General features: G+C 48.0%; 1 protein-coding gene across 1 annotated transcript in view; it reads left to right on the top strand.

Annotated features, from left to right (window-relative positions):
* The window catches only part of Gat (sodium- and chloride-dependent GABA transporter), a 266,545-nt gene that overhangs the window by 189,051 nt on the left and 54,158 nt on the right, over positions 1–23,336 (top strand). The window lies entirely within an intron of this gene.

Genomic DNA, 23,336 nt, shown 5'->3' with positions numbered 1-23,336 from the left:
CACCTTCAGCCGGAATGGCATCGCGGCTTCTTTATTCCTACATTGTGCTTACGCCTCTTCGCTTCCGTTTCCTCGTATTTTGTCGAGAATTGCTTGAACGGGCAGACGCCTCCGCTTGCCCAGAGTCAGAGTTCTGTGCGGCTGGAGTGCATGTTCCACTAACGTGCCATCACGTTCTTCTCTCACGCAGCACGCAGTAGGCTAACTTCTGCTTCACCGCTCGCAACAGGCAGAGAGAGCGCGCGGGTAGCGCACTACGCTCCTGTGTCCTCTGGAGACCCTTGTTCCGATCCCATACTAACTGGAATGTGTTTGTTGTATTTAGCCTTTTAGCGGCGGACACTTCCTGTACTGGACTACAACAACTACACACTACGACGACGACCCCATCTTGTAAGCGCGGAGGGCCCCGGCTTGTGGTCGTGTTGACGCGTAACTCGGGGCGATGTCCGCCCCATTGCGCCGCCCAGCCAGACGTTTATCAGATGCAAAGTGCTGCGGGTGATCTTTTCGCTGCGCCGTTGCTCCCGTTTCTAGACCGCCAGTAGGTACACGATAATATAAAATAAGAAAAAATCGTGAATCCCCGCATTATTTACGCCAAATTAATGACACTCAATCCAGTGCCTCCTTACAGACTTGATGGTGATGATGATGATGATGATTAGTGGCTCTCCCTTTGAATCGGGGCGTCGGTTGTCAGCAACTGACTTGCCTGTTTTATTACGCTTACTTGCCTTACTCCCAGCTAACATAACAGATTTGCTTCCTCCCTCCCATCTCCCCCTCTGCCCCGTTTTAAACTCATCGCTCCCACCCCCCTTTTTTTTCTCCCCCCGCTGTTCTAAATTCTCCTCCGCGTGATTACTCCGCTTGCGTACCCATTTCCTCCTCCTGCGTACTTTTCCTCCACCACCACTCCAGCCCCCTCTTCATCACCTGTAAGGCCTTGAAGCTGAAGTTCCCCCTCGCCCCAAATCCCAAAGCCTCCGCCAGCTTTCTTTCCCCCTCACCCCGCGGTTAGAGGGGCTGTGGCGCCCTCTCGTGACTAGCGGTATCAACATAAGGCTGGTACTGAAACTAGTCAAGAGAGGGCGCCACCGATCACTGCTCAGCACGTGACAGCTTTCCCATTTTTGGCAAAACGGGTCACTATGGGGTTTCGCCTTCAAAAACTATCTGCATTTGAGCCCGACTGACATTCTTCGTCGGCACGCCTCTCAGGCCTTCGTTGTTTGCTAAATTATAGCGGAACTGGAATAAGTGCCCCCTCTGAGTCGGGTCGTCACCATAATGAGGGACGTAGAGATTCTTGCTGTTCGTAATGACCACGAAAAGAAAATAACCCAACTTGGGCGGGGTCGAGCGTGTTAATTACACGACCGTAAATACTAGCATGCCATCAAGAAGCTCGTGTTTTTGTTGCTCGTGGACAGTGAAACGGTTCTTGTAGCATGTCATTAATCACGCGCACTCATTTGTCGGGACCGCTGGTGCCTCCTTATCAACGCTACGCTGTATTTTTGCAACGGAGTACGAGTTTTCTCGCTGGCGCACCGGATGTTCATTACATACTGCGTGGAAGCGGTTCGATCGATTTCTCTCTAGAGAACTGGTATCCTGTACAACATTGAGGCGTCATGTAATGTTGTCAGTCAACAGTTAAATTGTATATCGATGCTGCATTGTTTTTTAACAAACAAGAAATACAAAGATTCAATGCAATTGTGTGATTGCAACCGAAATAAACGCAGAAACGCTTTATTGCCTCAGAATGAACTTCTCTTACCCTTCCAAGCTACCACGAATCTTGGCAGTTGCAACAGTTGATGTAGAAAATTGAGAACCATTTAGGTAGTAAGCGCTACCTACCTTCTGACGACGTTCATTTGGGGAGCAAGAATATAGAACGATAAAAGTTTAATACACCAGTAATTGAACGAGAGGGCGACAAGTACAGTATCGCAGCCCTGAGAGGGCAGATGGTGCGCACGCATTTCGCTCGCTTTCATTTGTCCCAAGTAATGCGGAATGTCACGATTGACTCGAAGCGTTATTCAAGGTGTGATCGTCGTTCTCGCTGCTGATATCGAAGACAAGTGGACATATGGCTAGGCGAGATGCTTTTTACGGGCGGTAATGAAACTGTACGGAAACCGCTGTAATACATTAGTGCACGACTGCAACCCCATCGCGAAGGTACGTCCGCATGGAGATTATGGGATCTTTAATTGTCGATATAAAAAATCATCTGATGTGGGTCTTTGCAAAGATACCAAATCAAATCGAATCAAATCAAAGCAAATCAAATCTTTTTATTGTTCCAAAGAACATCTGGAAGAAGGCTCAAACAGAAGTGGAAGCTAGTCCACTTCACGAGGGTTCGGGCCCCCTTATAGAAGGCACAGCGAGGGCGACAAATGAGCAGGCAAACAATCCCATCAAGTACACACAGCGAGATAATCAGTTCACAATAACCAACACATAAAAATGGAAAGAAGCGTGGCAGATTAACACATGATTACATAATAACTTTCCTTAAAAACATATCATTCGGCACGTACAAAAAGTGCGCACTCATGGTCTGCTAACACTTTCTATAGGTAATGTCTGTTTGTGCAGATAGTATAGTACATCTGTATATACGACACGATATTTCGTATGGCATACACAATGCCGTGGTAGTACACAAAATGAGCGCGAATCCTTTCTCTTTTTTCTGGCTGCGTTCGCAGGGAGATGAATATCTTGAGCTAAGCTGCCTCACAAAGAGCCGTGCTTGTACCCCGTCCGTTCATTTCTTCTTACGCGCTGCATCTTAGAATAAGTTCTAAAGTATACGCCAAGTATAACTAGCGCAGGCACGAACTCCCTCTGGGACATACAGCACCCACACATCAGGGATGACCCACGACTTGATTTGTGTTTCAAACGATAATTCCGTTAGGAAGTAACTAGACCGCCTTATTCAGCTTAACGTGGCACCACAAATCTGCCCAAAAAACGAAAATGCAATAATAATGCCGAAAAGAATAGATGTCACCTTTTACTGAGCGCACTTGACACATGTACCGGTTTTTTCAAGTTGTAGCTGTGGGAGAACATATCTCGCATATCTTACGTACTGCCAAAGCTCAGCCTCGAGCTCTCAAACGAGGTAAAACCCACCCTATAGTACAAGGTACCACGTGTCATTAAAAATAACCTACCGACTCTGTTATATAAATGTTGTCTACTCCAAAGGACCCGCCAACAACACAGCAGTCTAGTTAAACCATTCGAGTTTACGCTACACCAAAGTGCTCAAGAAACGCGGCACCCTAGTGAGAGGTGCCAATTCGTTAGTTGCCTGGTAAGCCCTCTGGCCATCCTTTCCATGGTCTCCTTCCAGAACCTGCAGCGCATGCACAATTAGGCGAACTTTTGAACTGCCCAAATCCACAGAGGGTATTGTACAAGGAAGCTGTTGGCCTCTCATTGTTCGGCCAATTTTGTGTCGTTGCAAGCAAAAAACCCAGTCAGGGCCCAGCAGTTCTTGGTCAAAACACCGAGCGCATGCGTCAGGCGAATCAGGCGTACAGCAAAGAGCTCAGTGGTCGCTTAAAAAACACACAAAACAATTATCAAAATCGCATGATGGATGATACGGTGCCTGTGAGCAATGGACCCCTCCCCTCCTCCCATGTGTTCCCTTGTAAGATTAGTTTCGCAGCTGCTCTCGAAAAGGGAGTTGAAGACATTCGTGGGTGATCGTATGCGCCAGGCTTTGCCGCCAGAGCAGCCGAGTGCAAGGGAAAAGTCCTATGAGACGACGAAGAACATTTTATACCTTCCTCCGTCGAAATGTGCAGTGGTTTACAACAGTGTTAATCAACCAGACTTAGGGGAAATCCCCAAGGTGGAGTAAGTTTCGATGGACATACACTTTTGCAGGGCGGGATGGCAGCCATTTCTTTGGAATTACTTTCTTCTTTAAAATACGAGGCGCCATCGCTTTTGCAACGCGCTCGAAATAAGCGACGACTTTCCGCTTCATCCGCACTCTCAGGTAGCTTGAAGAAAGTGTCAACAAAGTCCTGTTCAATTTTGGCTGCTGCCGCCGCAAATGGGATACTTTCCGGCCGCCCATATAGGTGCTCAATGTACAAGAGAATTTCGGGGCACCGCTACAATGTGCAGTGGTCATCAGTGGCGTCAACTGGCCGCCTTCATTTTTCTTCTGTACAATTGTCGTCGCAGTAGGAAACATGCAAGGATGCAACAGGGCGACCACTGTACAAAGAAAAATTGAAGGTGGCCAAGTGACGTCACAGACGATTGCCCCTAAAATTCTCTCGTGTACATTGAGCACATGCATGAATGGCCAATGTGCAACTCCACGTTTACGCCTGCGACGAACCTGGCAGGGGAAAACGAGGCAGACATGTATGCGTGCTCTCCACCTCATAATCGTTCACGCGGTCCGTGTAACATGCTCTTGGTAATTTCGCTTCAGGGCTGCGGCGCTAGTTTTCCTGATGGAGGTAAGCACAAAAATTGCCGTGTTTAAAGGGGCCATGCAGACAAAACACTAGTGGTTCACTTGAAAACTACTTTTCCCCGACAATAATAGTAAAATGTTACTGCAGACTTCAAACAAGGATTCTAGATATTAAAGAAAACATAGCAAGCAGTGGCGACTTCCCGGGCACATTCTGGTGATTTCTACATGCCGTCACAGAATTTTGTATATGCGATTGGCGGCCGCCTAGCTAAGCCACCGCCGAGAAACATGACTGGGCCATTGTGGCGGGGTCTCTAGTTCCGTTTGATCGTATCGTTTCAATGCTAACTGGCAGTACCACCCTGAAAACTGCTTTTAGTGTTGGCCAATATCACCTCACTCCTGACCGTGTTACGTCTCCGTAGCACGAAATTCGAAAGTTCTTCAATGTGTCTCTCTTTTCTTCTTCGCTTAAAAACACGTCTGCAGTGGCTGGAATGGAGCCGAGTAACGTTGTTTCGAACTGGGCCGAGTTGCATTTTGGCTTCATGGCCCCTTTAAGCGACTTGGGAGCCCGTTCGCAAGCACCAGTTGACACGAATTAACCTGTAACCCTGCCCTAGGGTGCATTCCAAAACCCAGCTGTTGCTTCGGCGGTTATAAGCTTCTACTTTAGCTTTCGGTCGCAATTCATTTCAACTCACTGGATATTACGGTCTTTGTTATGAATATGATCTGTGCATATACATCAATAAATGTGAGCTATCGAGAAGCTCGCACCCTCACCTTTGCCCCACAAGAGCAGTGACAAGAGAAGGCCGGCGTCAACCTCGTTAACAGAGTAAGCTGTTACAAACAGCTCCCGCAGCGCTCACGCCGAAGCTTCCCTTATTCTATCACACACGTTCCTTATCTCCAAAGCCCCCTTGGAGCACGGGAGGCGGCCGATCGAACGAGAATAATGGCGCTTTTTCTCCTTCAGCTCGGTGGTGCCAAGGGTTCGCCACTCATCGGCGGGAGCCCGCTCTCAGTCCGCGAGTGATTGGCGATCCTCAAAACTCGCTTAGGCCAGCCGCTGTCGTTCCGAGCGCTCGTTGGGGACGCGAGATAGCGGGGCTCGGACGCAGCCCGCTGTCTGGGGCAGGATGAAAGTACAGCGAAGTGTTATCGAGCAACAGATGACCGGGACAGTCACCCAGGATCAGGTACGTCCGCAAAACGCAGCCCTGCGTGCGGAGACAAAAAGGAAAGACGGCCACTCGAATGCCCGCTCTGATGCTCTCGAACGATGAAGCGTGCCTGGCTTTCACGGACTGCGCCTTTGGCGTCGCTTTTTGAAGAGGTGAAACGATCAAAAGCTGAGCCTGTGCGGGGCGATATTTCGGGGAGCAGCTTCGTGATGTCCCGGTGGCCCAATTCGAAGAAATGTTTCGCGGAAGTACGGAGGAGCGCTGCTTATGCCGTTCGCATCGTTATTTTGACGTCAGTTTGATGCCGTGTTTGTTTACTGTGGCTGTGGAGTAAACAGTGTGAATGGGAACGAGAGAGACGAAGAGCTTCTGTTGGGTGAACACTGATACTGTCATTCTCGCTGCTGTCGTTCTCTGGCGCTCTGTGAACTGGGCATCTCATTTTGCAATACGTATGGTCCGGCTGCACTGCAATGTTCTGCGGCATGACTTGTGACATATCTTTAGTCATAAGCACAAGCCTGCGCAGCAGAGTGCGCAGTAAACATAAATCGTATAAATTTGTGCTCGTACTGGCAGCCGTGGTTTGCCGAAACATTGTTTCCTGTCATACAGATTGACCCCCAGGTTTGTTATGAAAGGCGGCAATGACCGAACAATCGGGTGGGCTGTTTGGGTAAACAAAGTCGGAACACACGCAGAAGGACGATACCTGTATGTATAGCGGGAAAAAAATCGCAATACACCCAGAATATTCCATATGAACGCGAAGAAATCCAGCCAATCATGAACGAATAGATCACTCCCTTTCAATAACTGTGGGGTACTGTTCAAGGAGTGGTTAACTAAGCTGCAGCGCTTGAAACACAGCGTATCGAATGCCGGTTCAGGAGAAAGCAACCAAGAGATTGTGGTGCGGCCTTCAAGGAGAAGGACAAACTTTATTGTGAAATCATGGGACGAAATCATGGGACGACCGTGCTGCCTTATCTAGACTATAGCTTAAAGGCAAGACGAAAAACTTCGAGGGCGTCTGAGCACTTCTTGTGAGTGGTGAGTGCGAACAACCATCAGCTATTCCACAATGTGAAAATGAACCGAAGATTTTTAGCACACGGCACATGATCTTGACTAATAATAAATCTACTCAAAATACATATCCACGTGACGTGGCGTACAAACTTGGTCTAATTCATGTTCTCATCTTGAAGACGGTGATTTGGGTTCGATTCCCGGCAGCAGCGGCCGATTCTCTGATGGAAGCTAAAAGCAAAAAAGCCCGTGTGTACGAAATTTCGGCGTACGTTAAAGATCCCCCCGGCGGTCCAAATTAACCTGGAGCCCTCCACTACGGCGCGCCTCATCGAATGCGTTGCGTCGGCGCGTTAAACCCTACACTCAATCGATGATGGTGATTTCTAGTTCAGAGCACTTTAGGGGCCGGGCTTTCCGGGTCTAGCCGCCACAGTCACGCGGCGTCACGCACCCAAACAGAGGCTTCGGAAAGATCACCGCTTCCCTTGGTCGGTATCGAACCTGCGACCCTCGCGTTATGTCAATTCCACTGCGCTACTCAGCACACGTTCCCCACATCCAAAGCGTCGGGAGTGGTCTTCGCGCTGCGCCGTTGCCGCGAAGGCTGCCTTTGCCAGACCGCAAATAATCACGCAGTAATATAAAAGAAGAAAACAATCGTGAATCAACGCATTAGTTGCCCCAAATGAATGAAAACTGAATCGAGTGTCTCTGTATACCCTTTTTCCTAGGGTGCCTCGATGCACACCCGCTCCGCTGAGGGTGAGGACGACCGCGTCGTCTGGTAGCGCGACCGCCATTTTCTTGCATCCACTGGACGCGGGGCGCGCGTTAGCTGCGTCACGTGACGCGCCTTGATAGTGCTGGTCTCGCTAACAGTGTGGGCTTGATTTGGCTTTACTTTTGATATTAATTCCTTTTCTAGGGTAGACTTACATAAGAGTAAGGTTTTGGTGAAGGATTCTCTATTTTGAGATAATTAGCGAAGGTATGGTGAATGCCTTTCTTTTTTTACGGTAGGTGACGCGACGGGCAAGTTCTCGCCGTCGTTGTCATACCGGCGCAGTGATCTTGGTGTCGTTGCGTTTACATATAAACATAGCAGAAAGTAGGCGAAGTACACGAAGGAAGGGAACTCCTACATATTCAAGTACGGATGTCCGGCACGCTTACGGCCACCGAAACTTGCGGTACTTACATACGATTGCCTGGCGGCAAACTGTGTCATGCATTCACTGTGCAATCTAAACATGATTGATTGATTGATGAGGTTTAACGCGCGTACGCTACATAGGCGATGAGGCGCGCCGTAGTGGAGGGCTCCAGATTAATTTTGACCGCCTAGGTATCTTTAACATGCGCCGAAATTTCGAACACACGGGTGTTTTGTATTTTAGTCTCCAGAAAAGCGGCCGCCACGGCCGAGAATCGAACTGGCGTCATTGGGCTGCAATCTAAACGTAAAGGCTTACACGGAAGTAGGAATAATAATTTAATACCTTGAAGCACAAATACACTATGTACAAAATGATGAAGAACATACTCCACTGCTGTTACATAACACATTATGTACAAAATGATACAAACACACTTCACTGCAGTTATAAAGCAAGTAATCATGATTACGCTCGAATGTTTTCGAACTTGCTTTTTGGGGTTTTGACTTGCGTTTTTTGCATTTTTGTGGTGTTTTTGAAGTAGGGTGTATGTTCTTTACAGGTCTGTCAACTGCTTTTTCAACTCAGCACAATCCCCTTGTGTCTCACTATATTTTTTGTGAGAGTTTCATTTGCCGAGTTTGGAATTCCGACAGTCAAAGCTTCGACACCTGGGCTGTTGAGTTGGAGGTTTTCCGATGACGTCTCTTTTTTGATACCGTGTGAGTTGACTCGGGGAGCATTTCCGCTGTCTCTGACGATGCGTGAGGTTCTTCAGCGGGGTTGTCCACCTCTTCATTGTTGGATGTGGGCTCAGGCTGCGTTCTGCCTCCGGGTGGCTTTCTCTGCTTTGGAGCAACTGGAAGCAGAAAGATATGCAAAGCAATGATCAAAGTAAGCAGTAAGTTCAGGGAAAGCGCGGTAATCAAGGGAACGGGAAATCAAGACAAAGAACAAAGCGGAAACACTGCATGGCAAGCGTCTCAGCATTTACACTTGTAATAATTAACCAGGTCAAGCGATTGTGCCTTTTCCAATGGAAATGGATTAAGTGGATGCGTGAGGTTAAGGTGTTGCGTGGGCTGATCGACATTACAATTGAATAGGTGGAAGTGACTCCCGATAAGAGCAGGAGAAGCATCATCGATACATATACATACTTACATGCATGCATGCATAACGTGTTAAAGTCAAAAGAAGTGAAGCATGCCAGACCGACGGCTCAAATGCCACTGGAACATTTCTCAGCGGCCACCACTGATTTGTTAAGTGATGTACGCACTTATACGAAAACACACAGTGAATCAATTGGTAAATGCCTACCTCTGATTGGGAAAGGCGTTGGCACAGCATTTGGCTTCAGCTTCTTCCATCCATCTGCCCGGTTTCATTCAAAACAGGGTCCTTCAAAGTGAGCCTGCACGATAAATTGTCAATATAGGTGCCTTTTTCTCCCGAGAAATAAGAATAAATGACGTGAAATCAAACAAATCGAACAAACTGGCATCCACACGTATCGGCTCACATCCGCACATGATTCACAAAATAGAGGTGTAATTCACACTTTTATTTTCACCTCCATGCGCAACTTTTATGACATGATAAGCGAGATTAAATGCCCTAAATTGCATAATGTTTGCGCACAAGAAGATATATAACAGACCTTAAGTTGAGACATCGAGGAGAAACACGAGCATAACGCGTCGCATACTGTCTTACGCTTCGGGATATATCATTCACACTGCCAAAATGGGCTTTTGCTGAAGTAAGCGTGTTGCGCCGGGATGACGCTGCGAGACTGAGAAAGGTCGCACACCTTCGTGCAACGAGCGCCTAATTTCGTGATGCAAAGTGAAATTACTGAAGATGCAAAGCGCCACACTTCATATCGGCCCCCCGTTTTAAGAGGCAACGTCCGTTTGCATCAATCAAATATCAAAAGCCCGCAAAAGCATGATGAAACCTCCAATATAAACACATAAAACCGCACGTCTGATATCTAGAAACAGCCACACAGACAAGCTCACAATATCCCCAAATGGATATGGCACTGCTCAGAAGCCGGGTACTTACACTGCATATGCAGGAGTGGTTCGTCGGCTGCCACTTGTCCCGCTTGATGTTCACCGCCCACAGAAGCCGCCTTTTTGGGTTTCTAGGAAACGAAAACATCCTCCAGCCATTTTTAGCGTTGTTAGAAGACTGGGGAACGCAGCACCCAGGCATTCTGCAAAGAGACTTTGTCTTTTCGCGCGCCTAGCGCGGGTGTCGGCGGGGGTGAGATGCAAGAAAATGGCAGCGATTCCTCCCGAGAACAGGTCTTGTCGGCGGCGACCCCCTCCAAGAGTGACGCCACCCTCAGCGAAGCGGGCGCGCATCGTGACACCCTACTTTTTCCGGGGCTGCGGCGCCCTCTCTTGACTACTTTCGGTATCAGCGCCGGGTTGATACTAAAACTAGCCAAGAGGGGGCGGCACAGCCCCTTTGTCAAATAACTACTCCGCATTTGACCCATGGAGGAAAGAAAAGACCTCTTTCTATTTGAGTGGAACTGCTTTAATTTTTTTATTAGCCAGTCTCCTCAAGGTGAACATCCGAGTGGCGTGACGTATAAGCTTGGGATGAAAATAGTACTTTGAAAGGTGTACGGCTTTGGTGGTAACGGCATGCTGATAGCACACACATCGGGACGTTCGCTTCCCAGCGCCTCGCGCTATAGAACGCCTAGTGCTTGGAGGACAGGTGCAGCCTCGGTAGTTTTGGCTCCAGTAAGGTAAAAATGCAGGGAACACAGGAAACATGTTGGGATGCGTGACGGACTCGCGGTACCGAAGCCCTGGCTTCCATTCCCACCCAGCCGCAATTTTCCTAATTTTCTGTTAACTGAACTGCCCTGCTTATATTGCTCTTAGCGCGGTCTGCCATTGTAGTAGCCTTTTCGCGGCTACAGACGTCAAGCGGGAGATTTTCTCCTCGATTGGTCATTGCGTGAATAACACAATCGTGCATAATGCTCTTAAAGACAACTATTAACTAAACTTCAAGATGGTGCCCAAAATGCCGAATCCTCGCCAGCTGGGAAGATACTTCGCTTACCATGCGTTCTAGCATCGCTCGCCTCGTTTGGCACATCGACTGGTTATTGAACGAGCAGCTGCGGGTATGGGATTCTGGAACAGGGTCTACAAATCATGGACATAATTTGCATACATAGTGCTGTTCGATAGCAGCAACTTATCAAAGTCTCCGCAAACTTCTCTTGATTTCGGCCTTGGGTCCGTCTGTTAGAGATGAATAGAGGCTCCAAAACGAAAGAAAAAGTCCTCCTTGCTCAATGCCACTAAACCTCAAACCTTGACTTCTTGGTACTATCTTTTCAAACTTGTCATTTCTTTCGAATGCTCGCACTAGTTTTAGAAAAGGTAGAAAAAAAAATGTAGGCAAGTCCGCCTCAAAAAGCGTAGAAATCACAGGAAAACTGAAGCTTTTTCCTTTATTTGTATTTCGAGCAATTAGGTGTATGTATGTGCCTGGTTCGCGACAAGATCATGAACTCAATTGGACGCGTGATTTCAGTTGGTGAGGGTGTTACTATAAAGTGTAGCCTGTTCAGGGGAAAGAAGTTTACATATTGTAGCAACCCTGAAGAGGTTGCAGTTGGGGTTATCACCACGCCAACCCTTCGGATTCGCCAGTGCGTATAATGAAACTTACTCGAATACAAACGGCTGAGGTTTAACACTTCTAATCGTAGTTGTCACTGGAGAAGTTACAGGCTATGCAAAGAGCGTTTCGTTAAAGTTCGCCTCTGGTTGAGATTTTGTAGCGTGAGCTACACTGGCCGAGGTTGAGCTGTTTCGCGTGGCTCCTGGAGAGCCGTGTTGCGCATGCGCGAGGAGCAGTGACTTCCCACGGCGCACAGCTGGCGCGCTGGAGCCTCCACCGCCGCGACTAGATTGGAGTAGAAGGGATTGGATTGGATTGAATTGAATTAAATTTGATTGATTTGTATTGGGTTGGATCAAATTGTAATTGATTGGAAATCGTTTTAGCAGCAGTAAGCATGACAATCAAGCTAATCCTAGACCACCAGGAAAGCTAAGAATAACCAGCTGAGCCTTAGCTCAGGCTACGTATATCCTGGCATAGCCGAGCTAAGCCACTGCTATTTTTTAGCCTACCGTCTAGCTATCAATCTATACTGCATGCTTATATTCATCCTTTCCCTTGCACTGAAGGACACACACAGCCAGGGCAAGCCGGCGCTCCATCAATAGATAAACTGGGGAAGCAAACGCCGGCAATGCAGCCGGCCAAACAGCGCTTTCATGCGCGTGCATCCGGTGTTTCTCCAGTATTTGTTTCTGTAAACTCTGTCAGCGCAGTGTTTTCCTCGTCACCCACCCACGGCTGCGTGACGAGGCACGGGTGAAGCAATCACGTGGTACCGTGGTCACGTGGTACCCTCGCCTAGTCACGTGGTACCGCAGAGGTGAAGTGAAGTCGGCTAGCAACCGAAGCGATAAGAAAGAAGGAAAGAAGGTCGCAGCTCGCGCGGGCGGCTGAAGGTTAAAGGGACCCTGCAACACTCTTTGAGCAGCACAAGTAATCCTGCGCGACGTTTAGACTATGCTGCCAGGCCACTGAGCCAAATATTAAGCGTGAACGGCATGGAGCGTTTTCTGCTTGCGAAAACGCCCCGCGCACGCCACAGGCGCGCTGTCGCTGCCGCGGAGCCACCCGCATACTGCACGCGGCGCGGCAGGCGGTGGCCACATAATGGCGGCTTCGGCGGCGAAGTGGTGTGGGGAGCTTGAGAGACCGCTTCTAAGCGCTCTCTAAAATGCCGCTCAAAGCACGGATGAAGTTGCTTGTGCGGTAAGGGAGCTTATAATGTGGGCGAAAACGGTACTGTAAAACATCATCCGCGCCGCTAGTGAAAGCGCCCATGCAATATCTGCCATGGTGGTAAGCCTAAACATCCCTGGCGAAGCCAGCCGGCTGTCTCGAGCGCTTCGAAACTGCCGCCATGAGGCGCGCGCCTACCGATTGGCGCAAGTCGCCAGGCTCCTCCCACTGCCGCGCGCGACGCGCGTCATTTTGTGAGCAAGGCAGATGCTGCCGCGCACCCGGAATCGTCGACGCGGGCGTCAAAAAATCGCACGCGCAACGCCGACGCGCACGATTCGCGTGCAAAAACGCGCCATGCGGTTCACACTTTACACGTGCACGTGAAGCGGCGAACGCGCAAATCGCTGTGAAAGACACGGAAAAACCGATCGCGCTCTCTTCAATTTCCCTTAAAGGAGCCATGAAGACAAAATACAAGTTTGGTTTATTAGAAATACTGCTTAGTCCCGATAACAATGATACCAATATCATCGCAATCTTCGAAAAAATAACGGAGATATTAGAGAGTTTTAGTATAGCGGAAAGCACCACTTTAGCGCGCCCATAGCGTTAGCGGGCACGCTAACCGTAGCATAACGAGGCGCTATCCGTTCGCGATTGCGGCCCGCAAAACGTTAACGCTACAGCTAAAACGCTATACTAAAACTCCCTATTAACGAAAACGTGTGAAGCAGTCGCGACCCCCTAGCCAATTTCCCGCAACTTTTCTATGACGTCACGGAACCTTGTTTGTGCGATTGGCGGCCGCCTAACTGACCTGTCGCGACGACACATGACTGGACGTCTGTAATGGGGCCTCTAGTTCCATTTGACCGCATCGCTTAAATGCTAACGTGCAGTTAACGCACTGAAAATTATGTTTTATTGTTGGCCCGTATGACGTCATTCTTGCTCATAACACGTCGCTGTGGCGCAAAATTTGAAAGTTTTTAAATACTTCTTGCTTTTTTTTTCGTTAAAAACATCTTTTTGGGGCTGTAATGGAGCTGAGTGAGATACTGAATCCTAGTTCTTTCAAATTACACGAAGTAGTATTTTCTCTTCATGGACCCTTTAATATGCATCCCTGCCGTAGCCTAAACGACGTGATTGAGGCCATGGCTGTCCCATTGGCTGTCACTGGTCAACTTCGCGGCTTATTTTTCGCATTTCCTGTGACGACCGCTGTCGTCGGCGCTGTGTACCAACCGCTTCTATGCCTGAACTTGTGCGCATAGTTTCGGTGTTTCTTTTGTGTTTTGAGTGCGCACGGAGTTTGAGTGACGATTTCAATACTCCCCTTTCAACGAGCCCATTCAACAACGAACGGTTATGGCTTCAAAAACGCCCTACCAGCCTGAGCGCGCGCTTGCGACCAGGCAGCTATGGCTGCTTTTTTTTTTGCCACCAGACCGGAAATAGACCCCTCCACGTTGCGGAGAAAAGGCGAAAACTCTCTCCGGTCGAAGGCCGCCGAAGGGAACGCCGCGCGTCGCACCCCTTTCCGGGAAAGAGCGCGCAGCTTTCGTCGCGTTGTCCGCGGTCGAGTTGAGAGGGCACAATTATGCGCGATTTCTCATCGCGTGTAGTGTCAGTGATTGTGAACAGATTTTTATAGTACTTGCGGGAGGAGATACCCCGAAATACATTCTAAGTAGTCGACGGTAAGTGCTAAAGGGGCCCTCATTTCAGTGCTGTGCAATCAATGACCTTGAAACGTATAGGGTAAAGGAGCTTTCGCTTATTAGTAGTGCATGAATCCCTACATCGTGAGTCACGAAAAGAAACATTGCAAAATCAAATCTTTATCTAATTATTAACATTAAAGGATTGCCGTTTGAGAAATGTCAGCACCAACGGGGCGGGGACGTCAAGCTTCTTTAGAGAAAAGCTTTCTCGTTAAAACGAATGACTTTCGTCACTTAAATAGAAATGCAGCTACGAACTTTTAATAAGTGAGTCCAATTTCCGTTCTGCTAGCTTTCAAGAGCCTCTCACTGAAAAGTGAAGTTTGCGCGGATTCCCTGTCATGGCCAACCGGAACAGCCACCAGTGACCCGTGCCTACCACTAACAGCGAAAATTTATGTTCTGGCTGATTGGGGTCGCAGACGACAGAAAACTTTATTGCAAAGCAACTAAAAGAAAAATAAACCAATCGCTAATGGGCTCTAACCGAAAAGAAAACGCTTGCGAAAAGTGGGGTGGCTGCTACCATACGCGCACAAGTCAGCTAAGAATTTTAAAAATGCTTCCAACAGGTACGACATCGCGGTTGTGTTCTTGAAAAGAGTCAGCCAGCAGTAGCGACGTAAGAGGGGTTAAGAAAATCATAGACGTTAAGGGGGGTTAAGGTTGTAGTTTACTGCATACCACTATCTTGCCAAAAGAGGTACAAAAGCCAAGCATGTAGACATTTAAACGTGCGCCTCCTCAAGTTCAGGAGAGTATTGGTTTGGCCGAGTTGGTACATAGCGACGTATCGAAGCGAAGCAAAGACGAGGACAGGAACACAGAAGACGATACACAGAGCGCTACACAGAGCGCTCTGTGTATCGTCTTCTGCGTTCCTGTCCTCGTCTTCGCTGCGCTTCGATACGTCGCCTCCTCAAGCGCGCTGACGCATTGAAAAAAAATAAAAAATTCACGCATCTCCACGAAGTGAATCATGATGAGTGGGCGAAGCACTGGGGATCGTTCCTACTGTAAATCACCCGTGAGAGTGCTTACTGCTGCTAAAACGATTTAGAATCCAATCGAAATCCAATTCAATCCAATCCAGTCTAATGCTCCTCGCGCATGCGCAGCACGGCTTTCCAGGAGCACTCTCACCCTCTCTCTCTCCATCTCTCTCTCCCTCTCTCCCTCTCCATCTCTCTCTCTCCATCTCTCTCTCTCTACCTCTCCCTCTCCCTCTCTCTCTCTCTCCCTCTCTCTCTCTCTTTCTCTCTCCAACCTTTTGTGAACCTTTTATTTTGTTCTTGTTCACCTTTTGTGAACCGTTTCTTCACAGATGTTTCGATTTACACTGTGCTCTGCCGTGAGCACGGACGCCGGACGCCGGACGCCGGACGGACAAGCCTCATCCTTAAGGTGCTTCACCCCTAAAATGACATAGGCACCACCCTACCTCATCATTATCAAAAGTGAATCTGCGAGTTAATGTTTAATGACACATCAGTTCTTTTCAACCACGAAGATACTACCACACGTGACGTCGTATAATAGCTTGGCTCTACTTGGCTCTACTTCTGTTCAGCCACATAACTTGAATTCTAACGTGCTGTTAATGCGGTTACCCTCATTGCCATCTTCGATTTACAGTCCTGGGTGGTCCGCGGACAATGCGAGGATTGCCGTCGGACCGAAAGTCACATCGGATCACGTGACAAAATCGAGCGCCGGATCGCGTCCCGGCAGTGCGCGGACGATTGGGGACTCATTATCGAGGAGGCGCCATGCTTTAGTGCTGGTCATTACTCCTGACCGCAATACGTCGCTGTAGCGCGACATTGGAGAGCTTTCTACGATTCTTTTTTTTTTTTTTGGCTAAAGAACACTCTTAAAAAAAGGTCGTGGCACTGACTAACAGATCACTAACAAGTCCCGGTATAAACTAGGTACTTCGTGCTGTTTACTAACTGCTCATGCATCTGCTGAGCGCGCAGCACGACATACATGCAACACGCATACATGCCACGTAGACAACCAACAAATAAATTGAGCAATAAAACCAATGAGTGTGAGAAGAGAATTTATTGCAATCCACATATCAGGGCGAAGCGACTAGTGGTAAAAGCGCTGCCCTAGAACCAGAAAAAAAACGAATCAGTTTCCCATTGCTCCCGGCATTCAACACGCTGCACAACAAATGTCTGTGGTGGGGAAACAAGCTACTGAAAAATCAATTCAGAGAAAGTTCACAGGTGTCCATGAACAGAGAGAGTTCAGAAACTAGCTGAAACTCAATACGGTACAATAGGTATGTTCAGGATGTTGTTCCTGACTACTATGAAGCGCGTGGACCAGCGTAACAGAAAGGCTTCTTCACCTAACGCTGCCAACTCGTTTTCTGAGTGACTCACAAGGATCGACCGCACACGCCACAGCAGTGGAAGACGCACGAGGAGAGCGAGCACAACTTAGTTAACTATCTGCTCTTCTTGCTTTTATAGCCAGCAGCGGAAAGTCATCTGATATGATGGAGTCGGTGGACGTGTTGCAAAAATGAAATATTTAACCGATAACTTTAGAATTACGCATTTTAATGTGAACATATACAAGTCAGCACGGGGATTTGCAAAAACTTTTAACTCGTCATTTGGAGTGGGAAAAGTGCTGTAGTTCTCATGTTTAATATTTCATAGAATTTTGTACTATGAGTGAATGTAATTATCTAACAAGCAGCAGTAACTAAGTGCATGGGCTAGACTAGTAACGGCTCCACGCTTAGTGTCAGGACCTACGTACCGTTCTGGGCGGTTGTAAAGTTCGTAAGGAGTTAGTAAACACAGCCGTTACTACCTTTTTGCGAACTTTTTTGTTAATTGTGAACGTCCTTTTTGCCTGGAATAGAGTTGTGTGAATTACCCAAGGCTTATCATTTCAAATCGAACAACGTTGCATTTTGCCTTTATAGCGCCTTTAGCAGATAAAAGATTTGCAATAGAGCAGCACGCGTCTTTACCAAGGCTGGTAGTCCAGCACGCGCGACTGAAATGTATTTGATTAAGCACTTTTGGCTACGCGATTGTTCTGGCTTTCAGTGGGGGTTAAAAATTGCTTTTTCACTACGCCGCGTGTGAACGATATATGAACCTGTGTTTAGCTAATAAAAGCAAATTGAGAGTCTGCGTCTGTCCTGTAAATTCAGCTCGTGTTTCATTCTTCGTGTAGTTATTAGGCTTAATGCTGGAGATTGTATATAGGTTTTATCTGCAGTACGACGCGCACGGTACACCTGTGCCGAAACTGAATTCAAACATATGTGCACCACCACACGCGCACAAATGTCGGCACATGGACCTTTTGAGGTCCCTTTGTTACCCTCCCAGCACTTGTGCTCGGTGTGGTCCTTGTGCACGCGTGATTGAGTCTGAAAAGAAATTTGGTTCACCTGGCTGGTTTAGAACCGTGTATTTCTCGATCTTTAGAACGCGCTAGCCATTCGGGGACAGAAGCGCGATGTTTTCTCCGTGTCAAAAGCAGAATGAATATTTATGGTGCAAGCCGATACAAAGAATAGCATGTTATGACTGTGTGTCGCGCGTTCCTGTGGACGCCGCGGCCGGGTGCTAGGATACATGCCGGGCGATGGGCGCGTAATTTGAAAGCTCTGAACGCTCAAATGAACGCGGTGATGCTGCGGATGGCGTGTTGCTATGGCGAACTTCAGGCTAGAGGTATCAACGCGTAGCCTGCTTTGATGAAGTCGGAATTGAGTCAAGATTTGGTCGCCAAAGGAGTACGCGATCCTCTGTGCAATGGAAACGGTCTGTCTCTATGTTGCACCAGTGGTATGGACAATCCCTCCATGGTAGCTATGTGCCAAGGACGAAGAAAATTAATAAAAGAACAGAAGTGGCGCTCTCAAACTGAAGATCAAGAGATAGCGGGAACGAGAAAGAGAAAAGTGCATGAAAGAGCACTCCTTCGATCGATTTCGGCGAGGTCATGTTTGGTGCAAATATGAAGCAAAAGTACGTTTCCATCCAAAAGCACATATGTTTCGGAATCTGCAAGCTTCCGACAGCCGGTGCGGGTCGTACGTCACAGACGACCGAATATATGCAGCTCCAACTGGCCACGAAACTGACGCGCCAACGCCCCATCGACCTGTTGTATCTTGGCGAGGATATTGACTTCGCCGGCCCCGTGTTTGCCCTCGAAGTAAACAAAGTGCATCGAGTGTTGGAAACCATTCCTGGAATTAAGAAAACTCTTCGCTGACCTCCTATGCATTGGAAGTTTGTTTGACAATTGGGAAGCGTTGCAAAATGTTCCTCGGAGACCTTGCTAGTTTTCAGAGAGATGACACGACTTTTTTCGATGGCAGGACGTGATGGCAAATGATTCTAACAAGAGCACATGCAAACATGGATGTTACGTTAAACGTTTGTCGTAAGCGAATGTTAGTACCGCAACCTTAACGAGGGTGAAGCCAAGACTCCATAGCTTGGCTGGAGCGGGTTTCGTTCCCCGATTATTTTTTGTTTTTTTTTATTATGGGGAACACGGAATTAATAAAGGAATAAATAAAGGGTGAAGACTTTAGATGACTTCAGGTAGCAAAACTCCAGCACAGCTGTTCACTCCGCCGGCTGCTCCACAATTCATAAACAAGAAATTAGTTTTTAGTTTCCGGTCACTTATTCACGCTTGGAAGTCCAGTTCAACCCTGCGCACAAACCTGCATGTCCAGTTCAAGCTTTCAGTATGTGCAATGAAAATAAAATACTGATGAACAAGGTAACAGAAAACCGCAAGATGCTTCTTGTTGTAACAAAGTTTCGATCCCTCATTTTCCCAGAAGAGCAATTATTAACATGGCTGCCGACGGATACACTGCTGACCTGACAAGCACAACATTACTTTCCAGTCTCCATAATAGAAGAATGCTGTCTTTCATCTGTTTTTCAGTTCATTGAGGCTTTCCTGAAGCAGTGCTTGCTTGGCAGGATCTAATATAACTTTGCAAAATACAATTTAAGAGAGGTTCGACTTCTGGAAGGACGTTTTTAAGCACCGCGTTTTTCGGTTGTACGTCCCATGTTGTGCAACATACTGATTTCTTTTTCAACGAGCTTCGCGGCCCGAGTCGTCTCTCTGCGCTTCCTTTTTGCTGGATTCCGCGCGCCTACAAAATCGCGTGGAATATCACATGTCTAGTGGCTCCGTCGTGGTAGTGGCTGCTTTGTATTAAACCCCCCACGGGGCACCTTGAGCAATCTTGGTCACGGTACTGGCGATACCGCGGACCCCAAGCCCCCATACTCTTACTGTGATCTACCGTGGCTACGAGTTTTAAGGTGAAGGGCAGAGCCCAGGTCAAGCTCCGTCAGAGCCCAGGTCAAGCTCCGGCGGATGGGCTCCCTGTCTGTTTACCAGGCAGGGAGCTCCGGGACCTCTCTCGGTATCACGGTAACCCGAGCGAAGGAAATACCCCCGTCCCCTGCTTTTATACATGCTGTATGGTTTTTTCAAAATTTCCCAAACCCAATGATCGGCCCCCTAAAAGGGGCCGCACTGAAGTATCCTATCCCCTCTTTCCGACCATGACAACCCCAAAACCTGACAACTCCCACATTTCTTAGTAATTGCATCTCTTGAAGAAACCAGGCCTATTGCTTCACAGTCCGTGTTCCTGATTTCGAAGTTCTTAGAATGTATTATAGGAGAGTCTTACAAAGCTAAGAAGCAAAGGACCGTCGAGATCTTGGTAGAGGTACACAATCAACAGCAGGCCACGAAACTCCTGAAGCAGACACGAATTGCCGACCTCGACGTCAAGGTCACGCCCCACCGCAGCCTCAATAGCTCTCAGGGCGTGATCTCGAAGCCAGATCTAGCAAACCAGACAGAGGTCGATCTTCTGGAAGGCCTGAAAAGTCAAGGTGTGACACCTGTCAGGCGCATAACTATAAGAAGAGACGATAAGGTAATACCCACAAAACATATCCTCACATTTGATCGTTCTCTCCTTCCAGACATCATCAATGCTGGTTTCATCCGGTGCTCCGTCCGAGCGTACATCCCGAACCCGCGGCGCTGTTTCAAGTGCCAGCGGTTCGGGCATGGTACTAACTCGCGTCGGGGCCAAATAACTTGTGCCAAGTGCGCCCAACATGACCATCCCAGAGATAATTGTAGTTCACAACTCCTCTGCATTAACTGTCAGGGCCCACACGAGGCGTACTCCAGGAAATGCGAGAAGTTCCAGCTAGAAAAGAAAAAAATAAACATCAAAGTCACAGAGAACATCACCTTCCCAGAGGCTCGAAAGAGGTTCGCCTTTTTCCCTCTGGGGAGGTACGCCTACGCAGCTCGCCGGGGGGCGTACCGGCGTCTGGTTTCGGCGGGGACCCAGTACCGCGAGTCGGACTTGGTCCCGTCCCCGCCCCCCCTGGGTTGCCTCTGGCAGCCCAACCCGCCTCCGCACCGCTCGCTGAGCCAGCAGCAGTTGTACTGCCAACCTCTTCCGTCGGGACCGGTGCCGCTCCCGTCCCTGCCTCCCCATCCTCCAGTGCGTTGGAGGGTGCCATGGACACCACGGGCCCCGCACAGGCTCCCACCGCCACCGCTCCGCCCGTGCCACTTTTGGTGCCTCCAACACCTGCGGCGGTGGCGGGTCAAACGAAGGGCCCCCGAAGGGGGGCCAAGTCCGGGGGGCCTAGTTCGACGGGCACACCCAAGACATCGGACGACGAGATGGACGTCGTGCCGTTCTTGCCTGCAACGCAAAGCAAGGAACGGCCTCCGACGTGCAAGCCTACAGAAAGGCCCAAAAAGCCCAATCCAAGAGTCACAGCCCCGAAAGACGACACATAAACATACACACTCCAGTAGCTCTCACACTAAATAATGGGAAGAGAAAATATTGTTCAATGGAACTGCAGAGGCCTTCTGAATAATCTTGACAACGTGTATGAGATTCTGCATACCTATCAGCCAAGAAGAGTGTTTGCAGCCATCCTGTGTATTTCCTGTATACCAGGTAACTATTCAAGAAATTTGTGTGTTTAGAATTCAAATGTGTTTCCTGAACACAATGTTCAGGAAACACATTTGAATCTGGACTACATTTATCCCACACAACTAAAACATAAATGCTTAAAAACACTGACTATCCTGAAGGTTCTGTCGGACATTTCTTTTGGTGCTGACAAACAACTTCTTTTACGTGTTTTTACCAGCTTGATAGGTTCACGATTGGACTGTGGTAGCGTCGTCTATGGGTCAGCCACTAAAACATCCCTCAGAATGCTGGACCCTGTGCTTCATCTAGGGCTCCGCTTTTCGGGTTGTGCCTTTCGGACTAGTCCAGTCGAATGTCTGTATGCAGAGTGCAACAAATGGAGCCTAGAACGTCAGCGAGCTTACACAGACCTGCTTTATGCTTTTAAAATCTCATCAATGCCTCACCATCCTTTTACATCAGTTTTTTTATGATACATCCATATCTCAACTTCTTACTAATCGTCCATCAGTCTCTGCTCCCTTCGCTTTCAGAGTAAGAGAAGAAGCGTCACAACTTGATGTCATGTTCTCAGACACCATCAAAACCTCCGCTACTGAACTCCTAGTACCTTGGAAGCTTCGCCCGATATCATGTGATGTATCATTTACAAGTGTCGAGAAAAACAGAGTGCCTAGAAGCGCGATCGTGCAACATTTCTTGTCCCTGCAGCACAAATATAAGTGTGCTGAATTTTACACGGATGCTTCAAAAACTGCCACAACTGTTTCCTGTGCTGCGCATGGTGGCACCTTTAATGTCTGTAAAACGATGAATAGAAATACAAGTATCTTTACGGCAGAGGCCTATGGCATACTTCTTGTAGTTAAACATATTGTTCTAAGTCGAATTCCGAAATCTGTAATTTATACTGATTCTTTAACTGTTGTGCGTACATTATCCTCACAGAAGTCTAAAAACAATGTGGTCAATGCTCTCATTAGTACTATTATGTCGGTGTATGCGTTAAACCTTGAAGTGACCGTGTGCTGGGTGCCAGAGCACTCTGGAATTCCAGGTAATGAGAGCACAGACCGAATGGCGGCCGCTGCTTCCCTTACAACTACAGTTGACATAACAGCAACACCCTACACCGACCTCACATCACACATCAGACAACACCTTCGCATAACATGGCAAGCACACTGGAATCAACAGACTGACAACAAACTACACATTATAAAGCCACTCTTGGGAGCATACACCACTGACACACACAACAGACACAACGAAGTTACCCTGGCTCGATTACGGATAGGCCACACGCATGCAACACATTCCCACTTGCTCACGGGATCTCCAAGACCCCTGTGTAGCAGGTGTGGGGAGGGCCTATCCGTAGTCCACATACTCATACAATGCAAGGCACTTGACACAATACAACACAAACACTTCAGAGAAAACTACAGACAACATATTCCCCTACACCCATCGTTGTTTCTGGGTGACGATGCCATGGTTCCTGTGAAACGCGTGTTTAAGTATTTGTCAGATGTTAAGTTTATAAACCTCACCTCCTATCATGCATAATCAAATCTGGCCCTATACACCAGCCATCACCATTGTCTTTATTGATCCTACTATGTCCAGTTTACACGTTTTATACCTACCTTTTGTGGTAATCACTTTTTTTCATTAAATAACTTCTCTGGCGCTCTTTCCCCTCGTCGGCCTTGCGCCATTAAACACCAACCATCATCATCATGCTTTGTATTAAAAATGGCGGACGGGGCGAGGTAATCTATGGCTTTTTTATTAATTTGATTTTCATTTTCTCGTTAGAGCTTCATGGTGATTATTTTAGTTATTGCTTATCTGTTTTTATAGTAGTTGAAGGTATTAATTTTT

Source organism: Haemaphysalis longicornis, unplaced genomic scaffold (genome assembly GCF_048455015.1).
Source record: "Haemaphysalis longicornis isolate Haplotype H1 unplaced genomic scaffold, Haemaphysalis longicornis Haplotype H1 scaffold_10, whole genome shotgun sequence".
Classification (NCBI taxonomy): domain Eukaryota; kingdom Metazoa; phylum Arthropoda; class Arachnida; order Ixodida; family Ixodidae; genus Haemaphysalis; species Haemaphysalis longicornis.
Note: the sequence above shows the minus strand (reverse complement) of the source record. Positions and strands in the feature narration are given on the sequence as shown.